This window comes from Watersipora subatra, chromosome 6 (assembly GCF_963576615.1).
Source record: "Watersipora subatra chromosome 6, tzWatSuba1.1, whole genome shotgun sequence".
Classification (NCBI taxonomy): domain Eukaryota; kingdom Metazoa; phylum Bryozoa; class Gymnolaemata; order Cheilostomatida; family Watersiporidae; genus Watersipora; species Watersipora subatra.
Genome location: NC_088713.1, coordinates 1,839,178 through 1,848,862, shown reverse-complemented (window position 1 = coordinate 1,848,862; position 9,685 = coordinate 1,839,178). Strand labels below are relative to the sequence as shown.

Sequence of the window (9,685 nt, the reverse complement as noted above, 5' to 3'; positions counted from 1 at the left end):
AATTAAATTCAAAAAGTCAATTATGCAAAACAAAAAGTTGTAAAAAAATCACACCTAATCTACTACTATCTCAAACTTATGTTTTACAACAATAAAATAAATATTAATTAAAGCTGTAGGCCTAACCTACTGTAATGTATGTAATTTAATAACAACAATAAGGAAATATGTTTATTATAACTCTGAAATGCAATATTAAAAGTAAAATGGCAAGCTGCTGTGTACTATACACAGTTTGAAAGTTGGTTGTGTTGAATGTAGAATGATTTTGATAGCGATCTTTAACAGAAAGCAAGTATGAGCGTACACGCGTCTGGATGTTTTCTGCAAACTGCAGCAAAATAAAAAAATGTTCTCGTCATAAAGGGGCATAGTAGTTTGGCTCTAGCTTGTACATAAGATGTAAAGAATTTTGGCTAACGTTTTAAATAATTTAATAAAACCTTCGGTAATTGGACAAAAACATGGGCTGATAAACTGTGTACTACAATTTCGTACCTGTAAATCGGTCTACGCCTCAAACGGTCTACGTTTATCACAGAAACCTCCGGATAAATTCGAAAAATTATTCTTATAATTAAATCTTATAATAATTTTTTAAAATTGAATAATTATTCTTATAATTAAATATTTTTGCAAGATATTAAAAACGGAAAAATGTTAGAAACCTTTGACAATTAAACAATCAACAACAACAACATGAACAACAACAGACCGGTAAAATGAGCACGTTTTTCTCGTGAAATGCGCACTGCTTAATAGTTCTACTATCTGTCGCACAGCTTTATTGGCGTATCGTTGGCCGGTCTTAATTATGATTAAAAAAGCTTTTCAAGTGTTTTATTGCGATTTCAGGACAAATTAATCTGTCTATTTGCATATAATCCGATCAGATAGGTAAGGTTTAGAATTTTGTCTACAAATAATAAAGACTTGGTAACATATTTAAATAGGTTTATATGTGTTTTGTATCGTTATTATACTTAAACGACTCCATTGAAAAATGGTTAAATTTGTTGATGAGATTTCGGTACAAGGGTTTTCGACGGTGTTGATGAATAATTTTCGTGAGTTGTGTGCACATATGCATTTATCACAAAGCCCCCAAACAATCGCTTCGCTCGTGTTTGGTAGTGGGATTATTAAGCAATATGCACTACTGACATCATTTTTAGAGTTGTCTGGGCATGTCTTTTTCTTGTGAGCGATTTAACCTTGATCAAGTTTCACCGACTTTAATCTTGAAAAATCCTGACAACCAAAACCTAAAATCCCAAACAATATCTTAATGATAGAAATATCTATACCAGGGGTCGGCAACCTGCGGTTCCGGAGCCGCATGCGGCTCTTTCATCCCCTCACTGCGGCTCCCTCTGATTTTGGAATTTTCTCCTTATATTACCATATGCCAAGTAATTCATGAAAATATAGAAATTTTATTACTAGATTTTGTAATATAATTTTAAAAATTGTAAGTATGGTGATAAATCAAACATTGTCGTTTGCTATGCGTCATTACTTACATTATGTTGTATTATTAGTACCTTATCACATGATCGTCACGTGACTGTAACATAAAAGTACCGAAAAACGTACTAACGGATTCGTGCAGAAGGCCAGACCGCTACGAGATACCTTCTGATATTATGTCAATGAACTTGGTTAATTAAACAATTAGAAATCTAGTAAGGCTGGCCAGCCACTCAGGTCTGCAATATCGTCAACAACACTACTGACAAACAACAACATTAATACAGGTAGTACACTTCATAACAATTTATGCACCAATAAAACCGCCAAAATTATTTTATTGTTCTTTGCAAAAGTGTAATTTTGTTTTCTCAGCAGTTAAATCAGTATACATGCCACAACTTTACGTTTTATGATGTAAACATTGTATAAAAACATTAAAAGCTAAGCAAAACAGTTACATGTGGTATTTATTTTTTAATTTGAAATATGAAAGGGGGCTTGCGGCTCCCACTGCGTTCTTTCCTGTGGAAAATGAGTCCAAATGGCTTTTTGAATGGAAAAGGTTGCCGACTCCTAATCTATACTTTCTGATAAAATCTTTTAAAATTTGACGTAAGTAAACTTTCAAGGTCTATTATAGTACTGCATAGGGAGAGTTGTGTCACCCTGCGCATCATTAACAGCTTCAATGTAATGCCATTGCACTTCCAGTATCATTACTCCCTCTGTACGTCGCTCATGCACGAACTCGGTGTGTGCCAAAACATGTCATTAACTTAATCTGGAATAGTTTCTAATTAGACTTAGAACTTAACTTTAAAATATATTTTTGCTGTAGTTTGGTGAAGGCGGATGGATATTGTGTCATCTTATAATATATTTCAGACTCACACAGCAATGTATAGAGAGAGTCATGCCACAGGAAGTATAAGGAAGCGATATTGGAGCCATTTATGCTTCTTTAGTGACATTATAGTATAGATACGGTGCCCTGGGAAGTCGCTCACGGGTTTGAAAGTAAATTATGTGCTTGTTCTAATATCTGCTGTGCTCAAAACAGTCCATCAGAAAGAACACATAATATGTCAGAATACGGAAAAAGCTTTTATACCAGCAGGCTATAGAGCAACAATGGGTTAGTCTGGGACCCAAAACTGCTTGCTTCATGCTTGTCTGCTGAGACAGCAGTTAACACTTAGTTTGTCAACTACCACAATGGTTGCTAACAACAGAAACAGTAATAGACAACAGTAGAATTTGTCATGGTGACGGTAGCAATAATAGTAGACAGGCTATAGGCTTTGGCAAGAATTACGGAAGCAACGCTAGAGCAAATGTCCTGAGTACTCACAATAGCCAGAGATTTAATTTGAGAGATCTTGTTTGCCTCTCTGATGAGCAGAGCCACTTTATACAGGTCGGTCTTGCCTCGTTCTGAAATAGGTCAAAGGTCAAGGTCATTAACTTTCCATCATAAGTTATTAGCCCTTTAATAGTGGGTACAGCATCAAGCCAAACCTGCTGCTACAAACCTGTAGGAATAGAAGCTATGCTTTTAACAGCCAGTTCCTGTTTCATGGATCTCAACTTTGGAGTTAACCGCTCATGGGACTGTGTTAGCTTGAGTTTTTCTGCTCTGAGGCTAGAAATGAGTCTCTCAGCCGAGGTAGGGGAGGGTACTTCTCCAACTTTGACTGATGACTGCGTTCTCTGTTTCAGCTGTGATAAGCATACATGTAAACTTGATCACCTTGGGATGACCTTCATGTATGTCTAACTTTTTATTGGCATTTTATCAACAAAATAATGTTTTTCGTTATTTGCCAAAAGGAAAAAATGAAGCAAATGAAATGACAGAAATAAAGAATTATTGAGTTGAACGAATGTATTTTAAAAATTGGTAATCTAATAGTATTGCGTACGAGTTGGGATAGTGAATTGAAGGTTGTAGTGACATAATAATATAATGATAATAATATAAAGATAATATAATTCATGACATATCATCGCAGTAAATACTCAGCACTTCATTGATAGGACAGTAGGAAAAGTTGAATGTTTTTCTTCTATTCAGACATTTTGATTATTACAGTGATCGATACCAGAAATGAAGATTTGAACACTAGAGATCATCTATAGCCAAAAACCATTAGCCAATAAGGTATGTACAAACTCCTGGCTTGAACACTTGACTGAGGCTGTCTGACACACCACATAAAAAAGTAGGCATATGGGTATTGTATTACTGAGGCGCACTGCCCACGATTAGTAGAGGAATTACAGTAGCTTGCAAGATTTTAAATAATTCAACAACACTTTTATTTCTCTATAAACAGGATGTTTCGAATGCGCAATTAAAACAAAGCTATATGCACAAAAAATACGTTCTATGAAAGGTTTATTTAATAGATTCTAAAAGGCAAATATACGACTAGAAGTTTGCATATTTATAATTTAGCTCAATTGAATAAACTAATACTTTTTGATACTGTAACTGATTGGTGAACCTGTCTTGAAAATCAATATGTAGCATTGACAAAATAAAAATACCAACACTATTTATTTACTAGTTTAGTAAAAAGTTATGCTCCGTGTCTGTTCATAAGAGCTACGACGATGACCTCTATAAAGACATAGAATCGAAGTAGCACTGCCATGGCGTCACTAACGTCAACATGATCTATTTTACTAATCAGAACTAAACATCCGTAGGATTGAACCTACGAAATGTATGGTGTGCCGAATGAAATTTAGTATAGATTACTGTTGCTGACATGTTGTCTCTGTGGCGCAATCGGTTAGCGCGTTCGGCTGTTAACCGAAAGGTTGGTGGTTCAAGCCCACCCAGGGACGATTAACTCTTTTAGCATTTTTGTAATTTGTGAGGAGTTGATGCAGCTAAAACTACATTAACTAACACTTTCATCACAATTAATTTATATTAGATTCGTAAGATAAAAAGCATTAAATAAAATGTCTACCACCCTTAAGCTACCATCTTAACCATCACTGAATCGAGGAAATCTATTTATGAAAGCTTCAAAATAGTCGACTATACTAAAGGCTAGACCAGCAACAGAAAATCTTATCAGCGGGCAACTGTAAACGGGCTACAAAACACCAAACTATGTTGCACCACCAGATGAATGCGGCGCAAGAAGAAAATATTGGTTTTCACTTAGATAGAAGACAACTTCTTCGAAAACATAGTTTAGTATTAAAACTGTTATTTACCTAGCAACACAAGTATCAACGCGTCAACAATTTACAAACATCTGGCCTGGCAGTCAGCGAGGATCTTCTCTGGTAAGATGACATTATGCTCTAATAAGCTGCGTTGTATTCATACAAAAGCAAAACCAGAGCCTCTTGCCGATCAGAAGGAAGTAGAGATTTGAATTTTTACAGTGAATTGTAATGATTGAATGATGAAACCATTTTACAAATATTGATTGGTTTCCATACTCTAAAAAATGCAAATAAAACACTCAAAACAAGATATTGTAACAGAAAGAACACATTGGTTATTGTCCTAACTCACCACATGCTTTCAAAAAGCAACAAATAAAAAATAATGCAAGGAAATGTGATTAACTAAAATGTAAAATTAAATACATACAATAGCAGCTAATGCTAGCATTTGCCAGAGAGGGAGATAGATATAAGTAATCCTTCATTACAACAGTTGACTTTGATAAATTTGGATTTTATCAATGTCTTAAAAGACAAACATAGAAGCAAATCTAAAAGCAAACTTTCATTTTTAACTTAACATAATTAAAATGTCTTCGGCGTTCGTAGTTGTAAGTTTCTCGCTGGTTAGCTAATTTTTCCTTTGTTTCGCTTTCACAACTAGCCGGCTGTTTTAAGAGAAACCTATCTAAGGACGTTTGCCTTTGTCGCCCTTTCAACATGTTGCGATTAGGACGAACACCAGTGTCGTCACAAAGGTTAAATGCACGACCACTAGCCAACTTGTCCGAATGTCTATTTTTATAGTTTTGATAGATAGCACCAGCCTTTTCAAATAGCGTCATTTCAGTTACGCTGTCACCGGCCAATTGTTTATCTTTTATCCAATGCCTGAGTGGTCTCTCCATCAGCGGTCGTGAAGATAGCTGCGCCGTTTAAAAACTAGGGTTAGTCCTTTTGCAAGCCAAATGCCCTGAATATAATCCTTCTGTTTGATAATTGTGAATGTATTTCTGTCATATTGCTGAGCTAGCTCAATCATGCATACACATTTCGCATATTTTTCAATAATTTTCCGTTTAATATCAATTGTTATCATTCATTTTTTCTTTGCATTATTTTTCATTTTACTGATAAACTTTCTGTCTACACACAGTACTTTTAATTCACATAATTCTGCACTGAAAAGCGCACACAAAAACACGGTACTAAAGTATAACCTGAGCAGTTGAAAAATACAGATTGATGCTGTTGTCATAAAACACCTCCGGCATACTTGGCAACTGGCTCACGTGCTCGTATCTCAAACATGGCTCGTATGTTAGTGCTAAAACTTTCTTAAAAGCTGGCTCGTATCTCAAGTTTCTCGTACATTGGAGCACTCGTAAGTTGAAGTATTACTGTACCTCTTGCAGGCGTAGATGAGAGAGATTTCGGCAAATAGCGTATCGGCATCTTTGTTGATTCAACGTGTTCAGCACTCTGACTGCCAAAATTTAATTTTGAGAGAAATTTTTGTTGACACCAAATGGCGAAAAAATGTCGTATGCCAAAAATGAAAAAAACAAGGTGTTCCACATCATAAAGCACCAAAAAAACGTATAACATCTTTATAAACAACTTTTATCGTTAAAAACACGAAGCTTTTGCAATGAATGTTTGAAAATGATGCTTTTGTTTGCAATTGTTTTATTATAGTATCAAAACACCAAAAAATATTATTAAATAAGAGAATGACGATCGTTTTCTACAAATATGGCGGCTTTTTCATGAATGAGCGCATGTGCAAACGGCTTGATGACGTCAAAAAACGATGGATACAGATATTATCCCTATCATTAGAAACACTTGATAAAGAATAATATAGGGAAAGCACTCAATACACTAAGTGTAGACTGAACAATAGTATATCATAAAATATAAAGAGCACTTAGCTATTAGTCAAATGCATCCAGTAAACGCTCCTATAACAAATACCTCTTATAATGCAAATTAAATATAACATAAAAAATTTATGGAAAATTTTTTCTTCGTATTACGTAAATAATTCCGTATAACGTAAAGCATCCAGTCAGAGCAACTTTTCAAATTCGATTTTAAAAAATGAGACTCCAATAGTTAGCCTTAAAGTTATCGTTTTCATATATGTTCATTTTCGTATAGGAATATCTTATTTTATGCACTATAGTAGTCTAGTTTGCTGTGAGAGACCGTCATGTGTGCCGATAAAGCAAAGAGAATAAGTATGTCCATATTTACTCAAAAATCTAAAGGTGGTTGATTGATGCGGTCGTTAGAGTGTATGCAAAGCTGAATGTCATAAACTGGAGTCTCGTTGAAATCAATGTTTTATTTTAACTTCTAAGCATTGCTTCAAATAATTGGACGAACACACAGACTCCACTCTTAAGGTAGGGCCACACGAGACAAAATTCTCACGAAATCGGCAAAATTTGGACGAAACGATTCGTACGAATTGACATTTGGACGAATTCGTCCATCGTTAGTTGCGCACGATGAACGAATCCTGAATTGGACGAAACGTCAGAAACTCCTACGAATCGTTGTTTGATTGGTCGGTTGAAAAGGTTAGTTGAATGTTGAAGGTCGTTTTCTTTGGCGCATATCAAGAACTATGAAACGGAATCGGCTTCAATTTATCACCGCGTTCTGATTGGCTAGTTGAAAGTTAGTTTCGTGCAAATCCGTGGTGGGGAAACTCCGTGTGGCAGGTCAGAAATTTCGTACGAATGGAATTTCCCAGATTAGTTGAAATTACACGATACGTGTGGCCCTAAATTTACGGTAGTAAATATATATAGGTATATTTTTTTGTACTTTACTTTAGACATATAGAATAATTTTTTTCTTTCCAGCGTAGACCTTGCTGTCTAGAAATAGTCGATTTAAATTGGCATTGAAGTGACATTGAAGGTGCGCGCTCCCCTAAACTTAATGTAGAAGTACTATAATCATGATCGTAATCATGAAAGCTAAACCAAATGAAACGGAGAAGAAAAAAGAGATCAGTTGTTGATAAAGATCAATAATACCACAAGTACTGCCGCCTGCAGTCATTAAATTACAAAGATAATTTAGTTTTTTCCTATTTGAAGAGCCAAGGAAATGAATTTAGGATGATTTTGGAAATAGATTAGGCAATTTACAGTTTAGTGTTTGCATAACAATGTTCTCAAAATGGATTATTTACATTTTAGGAGCGTCTCCTGTGTATAAATATTATATACATACATAATTTTTTTAAATACAATATATTATACATAACTAGATATCCTAATTACAACAATGGATTCACTCCTCTATTCACTGACCCACCACTCACCAGGTCACTCTGTATTCTATGCAGACGGCTCTCGTACTCTAGTTTCTGGTCCTTGAGTTGCTGATTGTAGTTGGTCTCCACCTCCTCCAATTGCTGGGCCATCTGATGCTCCATCTCCATCTGCAGTTTCCGTCGGTCGCTCTCGAGTCTGGTGGTCAAAAGAATAGCTGGTCAAGGATGGAAAAATGCTTCCAGTTTCACTAAGCTTCGGTTATGTGACAGCAGACTAATTTACACGAGTTAAACCGAGAGAGCTATTTGAAGCCTGATACCCTTTCCGTGACCCCAAAAGGCCTTTTTTCAGAATTGACCACCATCGAATGATTCACAAGCCAGGTATTCTGGACAACTGAGTTAATAGTCTCAATTGAGAGCTAATGTAAAGTTGATTGTTTAATAGTGGCCTCTCTGGGTATTAGTTACCAAAATATTGTCTTTGTATGGAATATCACTTCTCAACACTTTGACATGCGTGAGTATAACAGCACAGCTTTATTGAATGCTTGATTATAGTGGCATAACTTTATGAAATACGTAAGTATAACAGCATAACTCTATTAAATGTTATTATAATCGCATAACTTTATGAAATGGTTGAATACTACTGTTTAATCTGTTAAGCTCTTTGGTATAACTGCATAACTCTATGAAATGGTGGAATGTAGAGGAAAAATTGATTTGGTATTTAAACCATTCAATTGTTGAACAAAAATCCGAAATGAATTATGTATGAGAACGGAGGTAGCATTGTAGTTGGAAATAACGGCTAGACTATTAATTCAGTTTTACTTCTGAATATCAAACCAGTTCTTGAAACATATGTAACTGTAAAACAATAAGAGTTGTCATTTCTCATCTTATATTCATGCGCTGACTCAACCACTTTAAAAAACAAAAAGATTATTCAACATTGTGATTATCCAAACTATGTGACTGAACATCAGCGTGTAGACTAATTCGCATAGGTTAGTATGTTAGTTAGTTTGAATGATAGAGAGAGGGGGGGAGAGGAAAGAGAAAATTATATATATATATACATATATATATACTTTTCATTTATGATTTTCTACCTTCAAAACAAAGCAATTGGTTTACTCACTGTAGAAACATGGTTAGACGATGCCTAAGTGGTCTTCATGTTAGTGCGGGCATTAACAGCACGTCCTAACAGTTACTATTGTTTCAGAACATAATTTTTATGTAGTTTTCAACTGTGAACTACACAAAATTAACAATAACTACAGTAAAAAAAACAAACATCACAAATGAAAAAATCTTACTTCTGTGATTGCAAAGAGTGCTTTGGGGAACGAGAAGCAGAAAACAAAAAATACGAAGGCTAGTAAGAGGCTCTACAACTGTACCTTTCATTTTGTACCCTTTCAATCTCAGACTTAGCAAACAGGAAGTCTTTAGGAATGCCAGAAGACTTGCGTTTGGATGGATCCACTCCGGTGGGGTGATTGAATCTAAAGTAGTGGTCACCACCAATCACCACCCTGTCACCCTACAAAGTCATGGATAACACCTGAATACAAGATTTGCCAACTGTGCAAAAGGTATTAAATGGAGTGCCTGACATTTGTTTTAAAATGTACACACAATTTATCAATGGCTTCAATACTTTGAATAACTGAAATGAAAAAAAATATTGTCCCTGGATGGGCTTGAACCACC

General features: G+C 35.2%; 1 non-coding gene across 1 annotated transcript; it reads left to right on the top strand.

Moving 5' to 3' along the window:
* Nucleotides 1-4,252: 4,252 nt before the first annotated feature.
* Nucleotides 4,253-4,326, top strand: Trnan-guu (transfer RNA asparagine (anticodon GUU)). The gene has a single exon. It is a non-coding gene; the product is annotated as a tRNA-Asn (tRNA).
* Nucleotides 4,327-9,685: the final 5,359 nt, after the last annotated feature.